This window comes from Enhydra lutris, unplaced genomic scaffold, assembly GCF_002288905.1.
Source record: "Enhydra lutris kenyoni isolate GAN:26980312 unplaced genomic scaffold, ASM228890v2 scaffoldscaffold27, whole genome shotgun sequence".
In the NCBI taxonomy this organism is placed as follows: domain Eukaryota; kingdom Metazoa; phylum Chordata; class Mammalia; order Carnivora; family Mustelidae; genus Enhydra; species Enhydra lutris.
The window spans coordinates 19,525,567-19,545,275 of record NW_019154111.1 but is presented as its reverse complement, the minus strand read 5'-3'; positions in this window follow the sequence as shown (position 1 = coordinate 19,545,275).

Below are 19,709 nucleotides of genomic sequence, written 5' to 3'. Positions count from 1 at the left end.
AAGTTAAAGAAATCAAGGCAAAAGCTATCAACTTACAGTGACATCCAATAAAAGGGTGAGAGATACTGATACATTCTGTTGGCATGATTTCTACTTTTGAGATATGGATGGCAGGAGTTAAATTTACAATTTACATTGTTAAAATTGTAAATATAACATTTAATCATTGGCAAAATAAAGACTGTTGTGTTATTTTTTTTTTTTCTTAATACAGTTGATTCAGTGCATGCCTGCCCATTTTAAAAAAACATCTCATCACTGTGTAGGGGACTTGGGGGAAGGGAGAAAATCACATTGGCTGAGTAGCCAATAAGAGCCAGTCTGGGCTAGACATCTAAATTCACTTAATCCTTCTAATGGCCTGTGTAAGTTGAGTATTATATTTATTTTAGGGACACAGAATCAAGGCTCCTAAGTGTTAATATCCCACTCAGGATCACATATCCAGTAACAGAGTTTCAGGCTTTCTCAGTATCTAGATACACCTTCAGAGCTAATTCTTCAGGAATCCGTAAACAATTTTACTCTAGTGAGTCTAGAACTCACTCCTAAAGACAAACACATATACCTAGATGGTATATATTGTTAGGACCTATTAAGTATCCCAAAAGATGTCCATTCATTTGCCTTTTTGTTCCAAAATGGCAGATTTTTTTTCAGAAGTCACTTATTGTATACAACCTATTAAAAAACACTTTTCACTATTTTGAATATTCTTTGCACAAACCAGCATTCAGATTATTAAGTAAATATAAATGAGCAATTGAATCAAAACAAAAATGTTCAATTAATAACAAAACTAAGGTTTTAATTATTTGACTTATTTAATCAGAAAATATCTTCTTCTAGAACAGCTCTGTGCAAAACAAATACGAACATCTTTGTATCCAGAGACTGTGGCTTTAAAGCATTGCAAAAATCCCAGAGTTCATCTGGTATAATCGTCTTTGAGAGACACTTTTTACTGTCTTCTGGAACATCCTTCTGGGCTTGACTATGTGGGAGTTTCTCTGTGCTCCTCTCTCCTGTCCCCATCTTTCGGTCCCATCCTGCTGCCTGTACCAAAGGAGAGCCCATTCCAGCTCTGTGAACACTAGTCCTTCACATCTATCCATAACTTTGACACTTTCATTAAATAATTAATGAGCAGGAAAAAAAAATCTGTCCTGTACTCCAGTGGAAGTTATATACTCACAAACTTCAACTATTTCATGGCAGGTCAGCAGTTTAGAAATTAGAAACTTTTCCAACATCAGCAAAAAGAAGGATTCCACTCTATTTGTTTGAGGCCATAATTTTCCAACCCACTTTCACTGCTTGAGTCATGCAATATGTCTTAGAGTTAGAAAAACTATAATTTAATGATTCCTGATTATGTAGGCTGAAAGTTGAGTTCAGTGTGACCATTAGCTTGTTTATCTGACTTTACATAAGGCACTTTACCTTCCATCAACCACTCTTTCTAATTTTCTTGTAGACATGTATACATTCCGAAAAAAAATAAGCTTTTAAAGTACTACAAGTGCAGCCTTAGCAGCTTGGCAGAATGCTACCGAGTAGAGTAATCATCATAAATGGTTCATGAGCAAAGAAGGAAAACCAGTTCTGGGGGGAAAAAAAAAATCAGTGCTTAAATAGATTTTTTAAAAAATGCACAATTTCTAATGAGGTTCTGTGATTATTTTTAACCTTGGAAGAAAAGTATTTGTTTAGGTATACAAAATGTGCAAAGTAATTTTAAAATAGTTTTTCTTTCAGAAATAGTTTTTCTCTCAGAAAGAATTTTCTACAATTCTAAGAAATGCTGAACTAAAGGAGTATTTTAGGACGCTACTGTGTAGCACTTAGCTATTTTAGATGCTCCTGGCGCCATCTAGTGACCGCTACGAGCAATATCACCGATATCTAGCCCACACCCTTGGTCCATCCAGGAGACCTTACTCTGAAGAGGGTAACGTACCCCTACTTATATGATCAAGTATCTGAGACACTAGGAAAAAAATCATTGTGTAAACTTGATGAACACTTGGCATCCTTTGAATAGTGAAGATAGAGATCTCACTGAACACATTTACCTTTATCCTTGAAATGTTTATCAGTCTCTGGGGCAATTTTTTCTTGAAATGTATTTTGTATACATTTCCCACTGAAGCTATGGAAGGATAGAATACATCCTTGAGAGTAAGAATTGAACCAGAGTACATGTTGTAACATGGAAAATGGGACGATATTATTTTATTTAACTCTTTAGGGCTACCATGCTGCAGTACTTTTTGGTGGGAGAAAAAGACAGGATGTTTTCTTTCAGAAAGCAGCCTGTTGGTATGCGTAAATGATATTTCTGTTAGAGGATAAGCAAAGTGAAAAGGAATAAGTTGCCTTTGAAAAGATGAGGGTCCGAGAAGAGGTGCTGGATATAAAAACATTCTGTGTTTTGATTTCTAGTATCACAAACACCTTTTCTCAAGGATGTATGGATGATATACAATACATGAATTTACCTAAGACAAAAATACAGAGAAGTATAAAATGCCTTCAGTTCTCTCTTAGATCAGCTCTGTCCGTCACAAAGCAGGGTGTAGTGTGTGGATGGCCCCGAGCTGTTGGAGCAGCAGTGACTCCCCTGAGCATCAAAGACCTTCCATTTGCTCCATCTCCCAGATTAGGCTGCAAGCAACATGCTATCTGACGCATTTACGCATTTATTGATGGTTTACTCTTTTTTAACACAAACATAGTAATTTTTTTCTGGTGAAAACTTGGTCAGATGGAGACATTATGCCAACAGCTCTACTATAAATTTAGACTTCTCCCCTTGTATTAGAGGTACCCATGAGTGCAGTAAAGTAAACCGATGTGAGTTGGTAAAGGAATCCATTAGAGGCAGATATCTGTAATCCAACTCTTGCAATGCTCATGGTTTATAAAAACAAACAAATGAAACTTCTGAAGAAAAGAAAGTCTAGAACTTTGGAAACCAGAGAATAATTTTTTTTTTTTTAAGATTTATTTATTTGACACACAGAGATCACAAGTAGGTAGAGAGGCAGGCAGAGAGAGAGGAGGAAGCAGACTCTGCTAAGCAGAGAGCCCGATGTGGGGCTCGATGTGGGGCTCGATGCGGGACTTGATCCCAGGACTCTGAGATTATGACCTGAGCCTAAGGCAGAGGCTTAACCCACTAAGCCACCCAGGCACCCCAGAGAATAATTTTCCTATTAAATAAGGTCAAGCTCTACTACTAACCTGAATTCAGCTATTGTTTGTAGCTTACAAAATTTTGAATTTAAAATAATCAGGGCAAAGATCCCTTTGGAAAAGGCCTGCCATCCTGTAAATATTTAATAGCAGGCTGTACCTTACCAACATGCAAAATGTTAGCGGCTTCAGAACAGTCTTTCTGTCATTTTCAGATCTGATGTTTACAATTTCTTTATGGGGGAGGATGTTGCATTCCAAAATTAGAAGTGAGTTAACAAAATAAAAATATTTCAGAATGAGCTACTAACTGATGAAAATGTATTGCAAGGTGACAGTGACAAGGAAGGTGGTATTGTGAGGACAGATTTGAAATGGGAGGGACTGAGTTTCTGCTGGGAAGCACCGGGGGATAAGTGGCAGAAAGGGACCACGGAGGATTCCAAGATACACTGCACCTGACTCACAATCTTCTCCACGAGCAGAGATTTTATGCACATCATTATTAAAGTGAGTGAATTGGGCTTATGCCCTTTGATTGGGTCCTTTCATAATGTACCGTTGGCCAGAGTCCTATTCATATTTAAGTTTGTAATGCTACAGCCATGATAAACTACATACAATTTGCATTGCAAGTTTAACAAGTTGATGATCAAAAAATATGACATGACTTTCATAAATATTTACTCCCACTTTTCTGCCAGACTAATGTTGTCGATCAACACAGACAAGCTAAAAGACCCACTGCTGGGGCCGAGGGCAGTCCTGCACAAGATGGGCCCCTTTGGCATGAAGATTACTCTGACCTGAAGACAATCAAGACCCTACCAGCTCCAGACACACTTTTGCCCCTCACTCAACTACATCGATGAATCTAAATTGGGGGTCTTTCCTAGAATCACGGTTACTAGCAGAGATAAATTTCATCTGAATAACCCATCTGTTTGGTGGGGCAAACAGCTAATTGCTGAACATCTGTTCTTCTTAGCCCCCCGTGAGATGCATCCCTTCTCTCTGAAGTCCAGACCCCTGCTCCGTTCTCCTACGTTCAGGATGACATATATACCTCATCTTGCCGGTCTTTGGAATTTCCATGTCTGTGTGGATTCCCCAAACACACCCTATTAAATCTGATTTTCTCCTGTTAATGTGTCTCACATCCATGTGATGCTTAGTCCAGTTCGAAGGACTTTGAAAGGGACAGGAATTCTTACTCCCAGACACTACAAATACCCTTGTCCTATTCACAATCAGAACCAGCAGCACAAGTCCCACTGCACAGTGAAAATGTAGGTCCCTTTGCTCAAAAATGGTTAAGAATTTCAAGATAGAAACAACAGTGCATTAACCCAAGAGTGGAGTCCTCCTGAGTGCAAGGTCCCTTGAGACTGAACAGGTCGCACACCTTGATGTGACTGGTTGGGGAGAAATCGGGCCCGTGCACGGTCTGCTGTGGTGATGAGTCCTTCAAGACTGATATCATATCATTTGCCTTTAGCTCACAGAGCTGCTTCAGATCCGGAGGGAAAGAGCCAGCAACAAGGCAACCTCCATAAGGATCTGTGCGGTTAGGGTTTTGTTCTCAGTGATGCCAAGTCAGGGGGGAGGGAGAAAAGCTGGAAACATTGATTGGAGGCCTGTAGTGAGATAGTGAAGGAGACTGAAAGCATTGCAAGTTTGGTAAGGGTTGACCTTTGTGCGAACTGATAGCATCCAATCCGGTTTACAGATAGGTAACAGAACCAGTTTTCCCACAATGGAGAAGGAAGTCAATTAAGTCTCAAACAAACACAAGACAGAGTTTGTGTATCCATCAGTTACCTGCAATTTATAAAGAGGTACAAACAGTTCAAAGATAATGAGCAGGAACAGAAACTGCTGACCCAGAAAGGTGTAAAGGTGTGTATAGTTTTCTACTGAAATAAAATTTTTATCTACAGTCACCAACCCTTGGTGAAAGGTAATTCCTCTCTCTCTCTCTCTCTCTCTCTCACACACACACACACACACGATTATTCTTGTTCAAAATAATAGTGATCTCAGCTTTATTATATTTGGCCATTTATTCACATAGGACAATAGGATGGTAATTTACCATATAGACCTTAAATATGCTTTGCTAGAAGTTACCATTAGGAACTTGATTTGACTTTTAACTAGGTTCTAGTTAGTAACATCAACTCTCTTCTCACTTTTAAAAAATAGTTTTTATTTTAGAGAATATTTTATATTTAAGAAGATAATACAGAACTACCTTATACCGTGCTCCCAGTTTCCCCTATTGTTAGCATTTTACATCACTATGGTATGTTTGTTACAATTAATTAACCAGTTACCTGATGTCCATACTTCATTCAGATTTCCTTAGTTTTTACCTACTGTCCTTTTTCTTTCCAAGGATCCCAGTGAGGACACCATATTACATTAAGGCACCATGTCTCCTTGGGCTCCTCTTAGCTTTAACAGTTGCTTAGATTTCCCCTGTTTTGATGACCTTGCCAGTTCTTGAGAAGTCCTGGCCAGGTATTTTTGTAGGGTACGTCTCTAATGGAACTTGCCTGATGATCTTCTCATGATTAGACTGGGGTTATGTGTCTTGGGGAGGAAAACCACAGAGGTCAAGTGCCATTTTCACTACCTCATAGCAAAGTACATGTCAAGGGTACAACACAATTTATTTCCACTCATGTTGACCTTGATCACCTGGCCAAGTTAGTGTTGTGAGCTTCCTGCACTGTAAAGTTTCGTGGTTTCCCCCCCACTTTCGTATTGTACTTTTTAGAAACAAGTCACTAGGTGCAACCCACACGTAAAGAGTGAAGAGTTATGCCCCTTCCTTGAGGGTCAGGCATCTACATACATTATTTGGAATTCTTCTGTATGGGAAATTTGCCTCTTCATCCCCATCTATTAATTTATTCAATCATTTATGCCTATCAGTTTGTACTCACTCATACTTATTTTGGGTTACAATACAATGTATTTAAAAATAATCCATTTTGTTCCTCAAATTTTTCCAGTTTTGATCACTGGGAGCGCTTTCATTTGGCTCCTTTACTCCTTTTGCATCCATCCATCATGTTTTTTTTCTTCTTGTTTTTGTACATTTTCATATCTTCTGGAACTACAAGATCCTCTACAGATCTCTCGCCTGCTGGGAGAGATCCTTCCTACTGTTCCACAAGTTCCACAAGTGGCCTCCACTAGCCCAGGAAGAGGGGAGTAATGGCAGCAAGTCCTGACTTTCCATTCCTCTGACCTAGCCCAGTGGGGAGAGGGAATCACTTCATCACTGTGGGATCAGAGTGCAAGTCTAGGCTCCCCTCTTGGCCTTTGTCAGCATGGCTGGTGATGGAGTCAAAGTTTTTTCTCTGGCGTCTGACTGAAGTCAAGTGGCTATTGTCTAAAAATTTTTGGTCTTTCTAGGATATTCCTTTCATGGTCTTTGGGCTAGAAGAACATGCTTCTAGTTATTATCTATTTATTTCATGTGAACCTATTGGCATTTTCAGGTAACTAGCTTCTTCACCTGTAAGTCCAGGGATATATGAGACACTCCCCTATCCCCTCAAAAAACCACCCAGAAAACAGGAAAACCGCAGGGAACTCATCATCATACTGTTCTTTGTATCCTGAGGTGCCTATCTGGTCTGCCTTCTCTCAAACTTTCAGAGTTTTCTTACGTTTGTTTTACAACTAATGAGCAGGAGTTTTGTTTTTAGCGGGGGAAAATGTACACTTCATCTCTACAAAGTGGAAGTCCCACACTTGCTTCCTCAAAGTCCTTTTTGGAAGTAATAATCAACTTTAGTATCATTTCAGGAAGTTACTTTGCTGTAAGTGGCCAGTGCCACTTACACTCACACTTGCTAGTGCTAGATGGTCCGAGGGCTTATTCGTGTGCGCATCCGGTGATGGGACTGGATGAGCCCGAGGCTGGGTTCACTAGGAAATGGAAAGTCTGCCTATGGCCTCTCCAAGTGGTTTTGGCTTCTCAGTAAATGGCAGTTGGGTTCTGAGGGGAAATGTAACAAAAGGGAGTGTGACCATTGCCTCAAAATCTCAACTATGATTGATGATTATCCTTGCTCACTACCTTCATGGATATGTGAGGGAATTTCTCTGTGACATAAGTGCAGGAATGGGCTAGTTGGATCTTAAGTTCTCTGAGTGCTGCCAAGTTATTAATCCTGAAATATATACCCAAGTATATTCTCACTAGAGATCCAGCAACTTCCCATTTCTCCACATCATTCCCAACATTTGGAATTTCTTGTACTCCATTTTGCCAACCTGGGAGGTATAAAATAGTGTTAGTGTTATTTCAATTTCATTAATATGACCACCGGTCAGTTTAAGCCTCTATCTTGTTTCCTTTTTTTTCCTGATTGATTTACACAAGTTTCCTATGTATTCAGATATATATCTATGTATTAGATATAAAATCTTTTTATTGGTTTAAACTTTGCTATATTCTTTCAGTTTTCTGTTCTATATTAACCTTGTCTAACTTTAATATCGGTACAATCAAATTTTTCACTTTACTATTTCTGTGTTTTCAGAAGCTTTCCTGTACTCCTGGTTCATAAAGATATCTCCTACATTTTCTCTAATTTTCTTTAAGTTTTAACCCGACTAGTTAAGTCTTTGACTCTTGTGGCAGTCACTTTAAATGTCATGCCTCATTTTATTCCATATGGTGAGCTACTTTTTCTGTTAGATCTTTATAAACATTTTTTGCACAGTATTAAGTTCGAAATATGTGTCATACATATGAGATGATGTTTTCTACTTAACAGTATTTTTTAAATAAGAATTGTCTCTATACATTGATAATATCTATAAATTTCTAGGTATTTTTTCATGTGTTTGTTAGATACTTGCACATTTTACTAGCTGAGGTGATCTTCTGAAATCCAACTGCACAAATGGTGGCAAGTGAGATAGCGTTTGGTTGCTAAAGAAGATTCATAGGTTCCAAAATGTCCAAGCTTCTGGCTTTATGGTTTATTGCAGGGAAAAGATGCAATAAGCCAACAGCATTAAATAAGGTCATGCATGTGAACCAAAGGAGAGACTGGGAACAACTTTCAGCTATCCTCCCTCTGCAAGGCTGTACCAAATGCACTTTTTCATAATCCCTATCAAAACCACACCAGCATTTTTCACAGAGCTAGAACAAAAAATTCTAAAATTTATATGGAAGCAGAAAAGACCCTGAACAGCCAAAGTAATGTCAAAAAAGAAAACCAAATTGGAGGCATCACTAATCTGGACTTTAAACTATATTACAAAGCTGTAATCATTGAGACATTATGATACTGGCACAAAAACAGACGCATAGATCAATGGAACAGAATAGAGAGACCAGTTATGGACCTGCAACTCATGATCCACTAACCTTCAACAAATCAGGAAAGAATATCCAGTGGAAAAAAGACCATCTCTTCAACAATGGTGTTGGGAAAACTGGACAGCAATATGCAGAAGAATGAAACTGGACTATTTTCTTATGCCATACACTAAAATAAATTCAAAATGGGTGAAAGACCTAAATATGAGACAGGAGTCCATGGAAATCCTAGAGAAGAACATAAGAAGCAATCTCTTTGACCTTAGCCACAGCAACTTTTCGCTAGACATGTCTTCAAAGTCAAGGGAAACAAAAGCAAGAATGAACTATTGACATTACAATAAGATAAAAAAAAACTTCTGCACAGTGAAGGAAAGAATCAAAAAACTAAATTCTACAGAATGGGAGCAGGTATTTGCAAATGATGTATCAGATAAAGGGCTAGTATTCAAAATCTATTCAGAACTTATCAAACTCAACACCCAAAGAACAAGAAATCCAATCAATAAATGGGCAGAAGACATGAACAGACATTTCTGCAAAGAAGACGTCCAGATGGCCAACAGACACATGAAAAAGCGTTCCATATCACTCGGCATCAGGGAAGTACAAATCAAAACCACAATGAGATACACCTCACACCAGTCAGAATGGATAAATTACCAACTTTGGAAACAATAAATATTGGCAAAGATGCAGTGAAAGGGGAATACTCTTACATTGTTGGTGGGAATGCAAACTGGTGCAGCCACTCTGGAAAACAGTATGGAGGTTCCTCAAAAAGTTAAAAATAGAACTACCTTATGATCCAACAATTACACTACTAGGTATTTATCCAAAAGATAAAAAATAGTGATTCGAAGGAGCACATGTACCCCAATGTTTGTAGAAGCAATGTCCACAATAGCCAAAATATGGAAAGAGCCCAGATGTCTATCAACTGATGAATGGATAAAGATGTGGTGCATATATATATATATATATAGAGAGAGAGAGAGAGAGAGAAAGAACAGACTATTAGTCAGCAATCAAAAAGAATGAACTCTTGCCATTTGCAACAATGTGGATGGAACTAGAGTGTATTACGCTAAATGACATAAGTCAGTCAGAGAAAGACAAATACCATATGATTTCACTCATGTGGAATTTAAGAAACAAAGCAGATGAAGGGCTAGGAAAGGGAAGGAAAAATAAAACAAGATGAAAACAGAGCGGGAGGCAAACCTTAAGAGACTCTTAACTATAGAGAACAAATTGAAGATTGCTGGAGGGGATGTGGGTGGGGGAATGGGGTAAATGAGAGAAGAGAATTAAGGAGGGCATGTATTGTGGTGAGTATTGGGTGTTATATGATGAATCACGAAATTCTACCTCTGAAACTAATAATACATTATATGTTAATTAACTAGAATTTAAATAAAATCTTGAAAGAAAATAAATGCACTTTTTCTTTCTGATCAGGAATGACCAATATGTGCATTTTGTACCTCAGAAAGAGGAGACTAAATGGAGTCTAGGCTGGTCACACAGACAGATTTTTCTGTGTAACCAATGACAGACCCTTTTTGGGGGGTCTCAACAAGCATAGGCATAAATCACCAATTTCACCATTTATCAAAAAATGATATTGATCAGTTTGTACACACTTTCCTCAGACTCATGATCACAAAGCAACACTGTTAATCAGTAAAATGCATGACTTGCCTGGGGATCAGTGATGTACAGTAATTGGGTAAAACAGCTCAACAGAACCTTTGGGAAACCTACTTAAGGTAGTAGATGACTGATGGCTTCATGTAAACTCAGCACTGTTCACCCACACCCATCCCTCTCCAGCCTTATTCCATCAAGCAGAGCAGAAACTACCAAGATGCTTGGACAGGGATGGTAATAGGTGGCAGCAGAGGTCTTCAGGGTATCTGTACCAGTAGCATGTTAAGCGACTAAGGCAGTCCAGTCTTCTACTGGACAACTTGAGAAAGATAATATCAAGGACTATCTAAGAGAAAATAGGCAGTATATGGCAACAGAGAGGAAAAGACTAATGATTTAAGGCTACACATGGGCTAGTCAAATTCCTATGTTCTTCAGGTTTAAAATATTCTATTGCAATTTAATGTTTAACTTTGTATATGTTTCATTTTATATTCCACTAAAGAGGCATATTCAAGTAATTAAAACATATTTTTGGAATTTTTTGCCAGAGACAATGTGATCTCCAAAACCAAAATAACTTCTTTAATTCTATAGCAAATATTCAAATCTCTAATATAAACAATCTAGTAGAGTTGAAAGAGTTGATAGAGTTTCAACTCTGGTAGAGTTGAAAAAAGATGTGGTTGGTTTCAAGAGATTCAGCTCTGCTACTTCTTGTTTTGGACTAATTACTTGATTATTTGTAGTGCAATTCGATGAGTTTACTGAGTAACTACCATGTACACAGCACTTTGCTAGCAATGTAGGGAATCCCCATTTAGGTCTAGTATGCAATAGCAAGTCTTCTTTTAAAAAGCTTATACTCCAATAGTATATCTTTTTCCCTTTTTATTTATTTTTTAAATCAACATATAATGAATGTATTATTTGTTTTAGGAGTACAGGTCTGTGATTCTTCATCAGTCCTAAACAATTCACAGTGTTCACCTTAGCATATACCCTCCCCAATGTCTATCACTCAGCTATCCCATCCCCTCACCCCCTTCACTCTAGCAACCCTCAGTTTGTTTCCTGAAATTAAAAGTCTCTAATGGTTTGTTTCCCTCTCTGGTTTCCTCTTGTTTCATTTTTTCCTCTCTTCCGCTATGATCTTCTGCCTTGTTTCTCAAATTCCTCGTATCAGTGAGATATCGTAATTGTCTTTCTCTGAATGACTTATTTCACTTAGCATAATACCCTCTAGTTCCATCCATGTCTTTGCAAATGGCAAGAATTCATTTTTTTTGATAGCTGCATAATACTATACTCTTACACTCTACACTCTTAAAAGAGTTTATCTCTGCATACCCTAGAGATGTAAATGACTTGGGCACAATCATATGACAAAGCAGAGTAGAGTAAGTGCAAAAAAAGGGAAATATAGTGTTACAAATTTTAAAGAAGAGAAAAAGGAAGGGAACATTTATTGATTATGTACTATGTGCCATGTTTCTTTCCAAATAATATAACAGAATTTTGGCATTCCATCTAAAAGCAGCACTATCTGATATGTTTAATTTTAACTAATTATTAAACTTAAATAGGGCCATTTGGTTTGAGACCTAAAATTAAGGCTCAATATTTTGTTCTGTCTCAACATGTTGTAGAACCAAGAAGACTTTGAATGATCTAACTGCAAGTTCTCCTCCCTACTCTACTACTGGAAATAAGGTCTCCTACTCAACCATCCTTATCAAGAGGACCAGGTGCCCTTTTTGCTTTCTCCAAGTAGGGATTTAAGTTCCCTGCCAACCCATGTAAGCATTCAAACAAGCCAATCGCATTCTCCCACCAGCACCCCTTGGAATCAGTCTTGATATTACAAAGGCGGCCAGCTACAGCGTCTGCTTATTCACCCTCTTCCTGAGTGCAACCGTGGCCCTGTGTGGTGTATGATTCCCTGCTCCCCCAGGCTGTGAGTATGCATGATAAATAAACTGCTGTTAATTTCATCTGTCCAGTGTTGGGTGTCATATATCTGGTCATCTCATAACCATAGGGTGGGAGTCCCTTCCTCATCAACTTGGTGATTAGGGGATAATTAAAAACAGGTCATGAGTAATTAAAAGTAATAGACAATTTAACATAAACTTGACAATTTAGCAATTGCTTAAAAATCTGTAGAATTTTCTTAATTAAAAAGCAAAAACAAGGGAGCCTGTGTGGCTCAGTGTGTTAAGTGTTTGCCTTTTGCTCAGGTCACGATCCCAGAGTCCTGGGATCAAGTCCTGCATCAGGATCCCTGCTCAGTGAGGAGTCTGCTTCTCCCTCTGCCCCTCCCCCGACTTGTGCATGCTCGCTCTCTCTCTCTCTCTGTCAAATAAATAAAATCTTAAAAAATAAAAAAATAAACACAACAAACACAAACAAAAAACAAAGGGTGAATTCCTTAAATATGTAAGAAATTCATAATCTTAGTTTGTGCCTATGTCTCTAATATTATTTTCCACAGCAAGAGTCTACCTCCATCCATTCTAAATCATTTATGTTGTTTTTTTTAACTCTATGTGGTGATAAATATCTATGATTTTACTTTCTGTTATGTCATCTGTCTGGTAAAATATCTCTCTTATCTCCTGTTCAACTCCTAAAAAATTAACTCCACATCTTCTCAACAATGAGGCTTTCCTATATACCCCACCAAAAAGCTATCTCTATGCCTTCCTTTATACCCTCGCTGCATGGTTTATACATCACTTAAAGCCCATATTACTCCAGAAAGCAATTATTTGTTTATACTCTTTTCTCTCTCATTAGCTGAAACCAGCTTGAGGATAAAGTTGGTCATTTTCTTATTAATGATTATGCTTCCTAGAAACTTAACCATAGTGGCTAGCATCAGATGATACCAGTGTTGCAAAATTCTAGTTCGGTAAGTACTGTTGAATTAATGAATTACATTCTAGTTCGATAAGTGCTGTTGAATGAATGAATTGTACACAATTACACAATGTGTAATTGCGTCTAGCCAACATGGATATTAGAACCACAAAACACTATGCAAGGAAATAATTCAATTTCTGCTTTTCTTTCCTTGACCTTTCTAATGATCTGAGTAATGGGAGGCTTAAGTGTCATCCAGGTAGAGAAAACTCAGATCTCCAGCCATTTCATGGCATCTGATGGTCACCACTGAGTTGTAATGGATCCTGTGGTCTTTGGGCATTGGCCTCCATACCTGATATGCTGAGACAATTTCAGTCCCAATATAGCCTCATATATGTCTGATGGATTACTCTGCATTTTTTTCATCCTCTAATTAGACTCTTGTGCTTTCTGCATCTTTTATCTTTTTTTTTTTTTTTTTTTTTTTTTTTTAGGAGCCAAGAAATCTTTGACATTCTCCCTGCTCACCTCTATGTTATGCAGACTAAGGCTTTCATTGGGTACCACACTTATTAACCCTAGGGACTGTTACTCTGACACCATGCTTCTACTCTCTTGGGTTAAACCCAGAAAACAAAACACACTTTTTCTGTTTTGGGATTCCCTAAGCCTATCTGGAAACTGAGGATTCTCTCTACCATTCTGATCACTAATTTTAAAGTCCCAATCAATGCCATCTTTTCAGGTAAACTTTTCCTAGAGGGACGATAACACTGTTTGTACCTGAATGTGAAGGGATCTTTTCTTCTGAACTTTTATTTTATTACCTGGCTATCTAGTTGGCATTTATCACATACAGCTGTGAAATATATATAGGTATGTGTTTTTTCCCAACTATATCATTTACTATATATTTGTTTTAGCTTTCCAGCTATAGCCCAAGCTTCCCCTCCTCATTTTGGAAAGGTTTTTTAAAGTAAGTGAAAACTGCCCAACAAATGTTATTATTCTTTAAAAAATTACATGTACTCTGATTATGGTATATTATTTCTGTAATCTTCTATTGATCTGTCACTGTAAATTTAATATAGCAGTTGTTTAATGAATGGTTTCCTGGCTAACAAAAAACAGCAAACTTTACACAAAATCATGTTTTTATTGCAAGTTAAACTCTACTAGAGCAATAAATATTTCCAAGCACCAAAAACCGTTCTTCAACTCTAGCTATGGCCCACTTATTTCCAACAATACTTAATATAATAGCCTTCTAGTATGACAATAGAATTGAGACAATCCCTTGGAGTTCACGCTAATTAGGTTTGCAGATGGCTTTAAATCTTTTCAATTTTTTTCTTATTTAAATTTAAACACAATGGGGAAATTGATTAGATATTGCATGCCAATTAACTCAGCTACATTGTAAAACAAGTATAATATCAAATTATACATGTCATCTATCCATGGGCTTACTCAACTGTAGGAAAGTGGTCTTATGATTTGTCAAACAAGATCAACTGAAAAGATTTAATCCAACCAATTCAATATTTGGTGAGTGATTAAAAAGTGACATGTGTTTGCCTAAAGAAAGACCAAAATGCCTGGACAAACAGATATGCCTCTAGAAATATAAAGGTTTTGTTTTTCTTTGGTTCAGATTGTGCCAAGTAGGAATACTGTCCCCATTACTGTGAACGTTTTATTATCATGTCTTAACAGGAGTGCTCTGGTTGAGAAAGCTCTTTTCATTCTAAGTTTCTTGTTCCCCATGGGCTCTAAGTTTCTTATTTTTAGTTTCAGTGCAGAACTGATTTTTTTTTCTCTCTCTTGAAATGTTTGATAAAATTTCTATGTGAACCATTCTGAGTTATCGGAGCATAAAAATGATAATTTTTTTTTCATCAGATAGGCAATTTTCCAGGTGCCTTGGGGATAGTTAAGAATTTATTTTGAAAAGTCAAACATTCTTCCGAATATAATTACTCAAGAGAAACAAATTCATCAGAAGTAAGACCAATGAAATAAATGAATGGTAGACAGAAAGTTGGAAGATATATAGAATCGGAAATGTTATAAATAGTTGAATCAACGAGTTCTCTTCTTTAATGTGTTGAAGAGAATTAGCAATCAGTCACTTTGTGGCTGGGCTGTTATTCCATTTCCAATAGGTGCTTTTCTACAGCCTCAATATCCTTGGGACCAAGTCCTGTCTTTGTGCAAACTCTCATATCAGAAAAGACAGTAAAATTGGGTACAAGGATTTAAGAATGTTCCTCAAGGCTCAGTGCCCCCTCCTCTACTACCTTTCTGTAGATCTCAGAAAGTCCCAAGTACAATGGCACTGTTCCCAGAGATTTGTCACTGCACTGCAACAGCGGGATCTCAGTTTGTTGCCCTGCCTTTCCTTTACCAGTTCTGTTCTTGCCCTGAGATTCCAACATCTGAGATTATCCAAAAGAGTAACTTATTTTTTTAAACCGCTTTATTGAGGTATGATTGACATGCGATACATACACAAATCTTTCTGCCTTCTAAAAAGAGGCATAAATGCATCACTTTGTCCTTGAAATTAAGCCCTGGTGTTGGAAGGAGAAGCAATCTAGCATACTGTAGAATGCATTTAAGACTTGGATTTGAATTCTGACTGCTGGTTTCAGCTATGTGATCTTAGGCAGATTTTTGGAGTCTCTGAAAAAGCTAGTTTCCTCATCAGCACGATGAGAATTTTGAACTTTGAAGGCTGTTTTGAAGATTAAAGATATATGTAAAACCTGGCGGTCAGTAGCCCTTTCACAAATACTGCTATTAATGTCACTGTGACCTTGAGTTTCAAAGAGAACTCTGGTAAAAGGGCTCTGGCTTCCTTGAGAGAGAAGCATTCTACTGCCATAATGCCCTTGCATTGTTTGAAGTCTTTGCCTTACAAAGAATTTACTGATTCATTTGAGACAATGTGCGGTATCATGAAAGGAGCACCCAATTTGGAATCAAGGGACATAAATCTTCCCCCTTGTCCCTTGCTAATTAATCTCTGTAACCCTGGGCAGGTCCCTTAAATTTTGTGGGCTACAGTTTCCTCATCCATAATAAAATGAAGGCAGTTGGATACAGGATCCGAGGTCCCTTTTAAAATTTTGTGATCCTGAGATTTTTTTGAAGAACTCTTGCCAGACCAGGGGAGTCAGTAAAAGTAGAGAAGAGGAACACAGGGGAGAAGCTCCCTGAGGTATATATTCCAGGATAAACTGAAAGCAAGAAAGAAAGAGAGAGAGAGAGAATCCTATGATTAAAGTAAGTTCAACAAGAGAAACACAGTCATTGCTCTTTTAATGTATTTGGGAAATTCAGATTCTCACAGGATATTTTACAGAGCTCATTGGCATTAAAACCCCTGATGCATATAAATTACATGTTTCTAAGATTGCTTCTAAGGGCACTGAGAGCCCCAGATCTTTGAACCACAGAGCATTAGATGGAAAGAAGGAAGAAAAGATGTTACGAGGGTAAGAGGGATTCAATTGGTTGGGGTCAAGGTGGTTAATGACACGATTTTTTCCTTCCTTTTGTACTTATGACCTCTACATTAAAGACATCTATTTTCCAGGAAAGAGATTATTTTCATTATGATTCTGAGACATGTGCAAAGAGCTATTTCCAGCTGAGAGAGACTTACCAGTGCCCCTGCTGGGAGACAGAGCATTAAGATACGTGCTATAATTTCACCCCTGTGGAACCAGGAAGTCCAGCGAGATGACTGGCTTCCGACCAGCCTACTATTGCACATGTCGCTGGCCCGAGGAGCTATGGCTGCCTCAGAGAAAACAGATCCTGCTTTCATCTTTCATCCTCAATAGTAATGGACATCGTACCTATGACTCACTGAAACTCAGCAATCTGGCTAATGCAACTATCTCCTTTATCTCCTATTTTATAGCAAACTGCAGAGGATTTGAGAGTTGCACTATTAAAAAAAAGAAAAAAGGTACATTAGCATAACAGCTATTGTAAACAGTTTGGTCAATTTTTATTGTTGAAATACACTTTCTATTGATGATCTTTGGGGAAACATAGAAAGCATAAGCAAGAAAATAAAAGCCACCTATAATAGAATCTTCCTGAAATAGCCTGTTGATAATATTTTATGTACATCCCTTCAGCCTTTTTTATGTGCATGTATATGGTCTCCCAAATTGGGATAATATGCCCATTATTTGACATTAAAAATAATTAAGATAATACCATGAAAGTTTTCCATAACATTACACGTTCTTTGGGAATATGGTTGTAGGGATGAGGTAAGAGTGGAAGGGACAAAGAGAAAAAAAATGGAAGTGGTGAGAGATGAATGGGGAAGTCTCCTTGGACTGGTTATAAAGTAGCGAGGACTTGTAGGCCATGCTCCAGCAGAGTTAAGACATAGGAAGTTACTCTGTAACATGAGGGGAAGTCACTGAACCCACCTCCCTAAAACATGAGATACTCGAGATTCATTTATCCATCCTAAAGGGTGGAAGTGGAGAAGAACAAGCATGGACTTTGGACTCAGCCATTTGGGATTTGATTTTGCCTCCTGAACTTAACCGAGAATACCAAGACAAGTCGTGTCACACCCTGGTATCCTCATCTGTGGAATGAAGGCAATCAGATACAGCCTATATATAAGATTAGATGAGATAATACATGTAAAGGTTGTGTTTCTGTGCTGGCATGTATTAGGTACTCATTAAATTGTTCCATTCTTATTTTCCAAGTTAGGTTGTAGAGGGAAAGATCATCTGCTTTCCCAAAAAAGAAATTCAGTCACATTAGTGGGTTTGTCAAGGATACTATTTCTTAGAAGTGAGGGCAACTTTTTGTGTATTTATCATTTCCTTTATATAAATTTGTTCACAGAATTGGGGGGTTGAGATTTTTTCCATCAGTTTTAGCCACCAATCAAATACCAAGTAACAAGTATGAGAACCTAGTTTAGAGAGGAAAATATGGATTTAGTGAAGCCAATGTCCCTTGAAGATCTTTCCCCAAGATGACAGTCCCTCAGCACATCCATCCTCTCCAGGGCTTTCTGCCCATTTTTCTTTGTTCTTCCTCTTCCTCACTCAGCTCCCACTGTTGCCTGCCTCCTGACCATGAAGGTCCATTGTTAATACACCCTCCTCTAGTCTCATCCTCCTTCCCTATGATAAGATCCCCTAACTCCTGCAAAGGTATAGCTTGCCTGCGTTTGCTTTTGGCTCTGCCCATTGTGAGCTGCATAATGTGGTAAAATGTGGAAGACAATAATACTACCTATATGTAGTATAGTATATATGGATACCTATATATAGGTATCCAAATACACATATATTCCTTATAGAATACCTTATACTGTAAAATTTAGGGTTGCTATATTGATTCACTAAATTAAGATATTATCAAGCACTTATAAAAATAACTGATAATAGTAAGCACCTATATATTAGTTATGATTTTTCTTATTTTGTATAAAAATAAAAATAGCTGTGAATCAAACCTGTTATTGAATGAGATATTGTATCTAAAAGCACTTAATCTTGGGATGCCTGGGTGGCCCAGTTGGTTAAGTGTCTGCCTTCAGCTCATATCATCATCATAGGGTCCTGGGATCAAGTCCTGCATCTGGCTTCCTGCTCAGCAGGGATTCTGCTTCTTCCGCTGCCCCTCTGCCCGCCACTCCCCCTACTTGTGCTCTCTCTCTGACAAATAAATAAATAAAATCTTAGAAAAATAAATAAAATCACTTAATCTTAAACATGACACCAAGTAGCCCTCAATGATAGTTATTAATATCTGTGTCTTAGCTGCAGGAAAATTGTTTCAATTTCTCGAATGAGGGATGCTCTCTTACCTCCAGTTCCTGCGTACTCTGTTCCCTTTGTCTGGAACACTGTTCCACTGTGGGTAATTCCTACTCATTCTTGAGGTTTTCCCTTACACACGGCTTCTCTGGGAAGCCATTTTGTCAACAGCACAGAAGGCCTAGAAGCCCTTGCTATGTCTCCCCATCCCGCTCTAGCACCCTATACTTCTCCATTCATGATATAATAATGTGACCCCCCCCCAACCCCTGGTTTTGCTTTCCATGGTCTCAGTTACCCACAGTAAACTGCAGTCTAGAAGCAAATGATCTTCCTCCTGACTTATCGCCAGAAGACCAATATCAGCTTAACACTACATCACAGTGCCTACATGGTTCACCTCCCCTCCTCTCATCATAAAAGCATTTTATCATTTCACATCATTACAAGAAGCAGCATAAGTCTAGTAATATATTGAGATATTTTGAGAGACCACATTCACATAACTTTTATCATAGTATGTTATTATTTTTGTTCTATTTTACCATTACTTATTATTGTTCATCTCTTACCATGCCTTACCTTATTATTAACTAATAATTTAATTTATAAATTAGACTTTATCCTAGGTGTGCATGTATAGGAAAAAAACAGTATATATAGGGTTCAGCACTATCTGTGGCTTCAGGCATCTGCTGGGGGTGCCATAAAGATAAGAGAAAAACCAGGACAGAGTAATTCCATGAAATTCAACAGATAAATGTGTTTCAACAAGGGATAATGAAACAGTGTCAGATGTGGTAGAGAGGTCAGGGAAGCGAAGG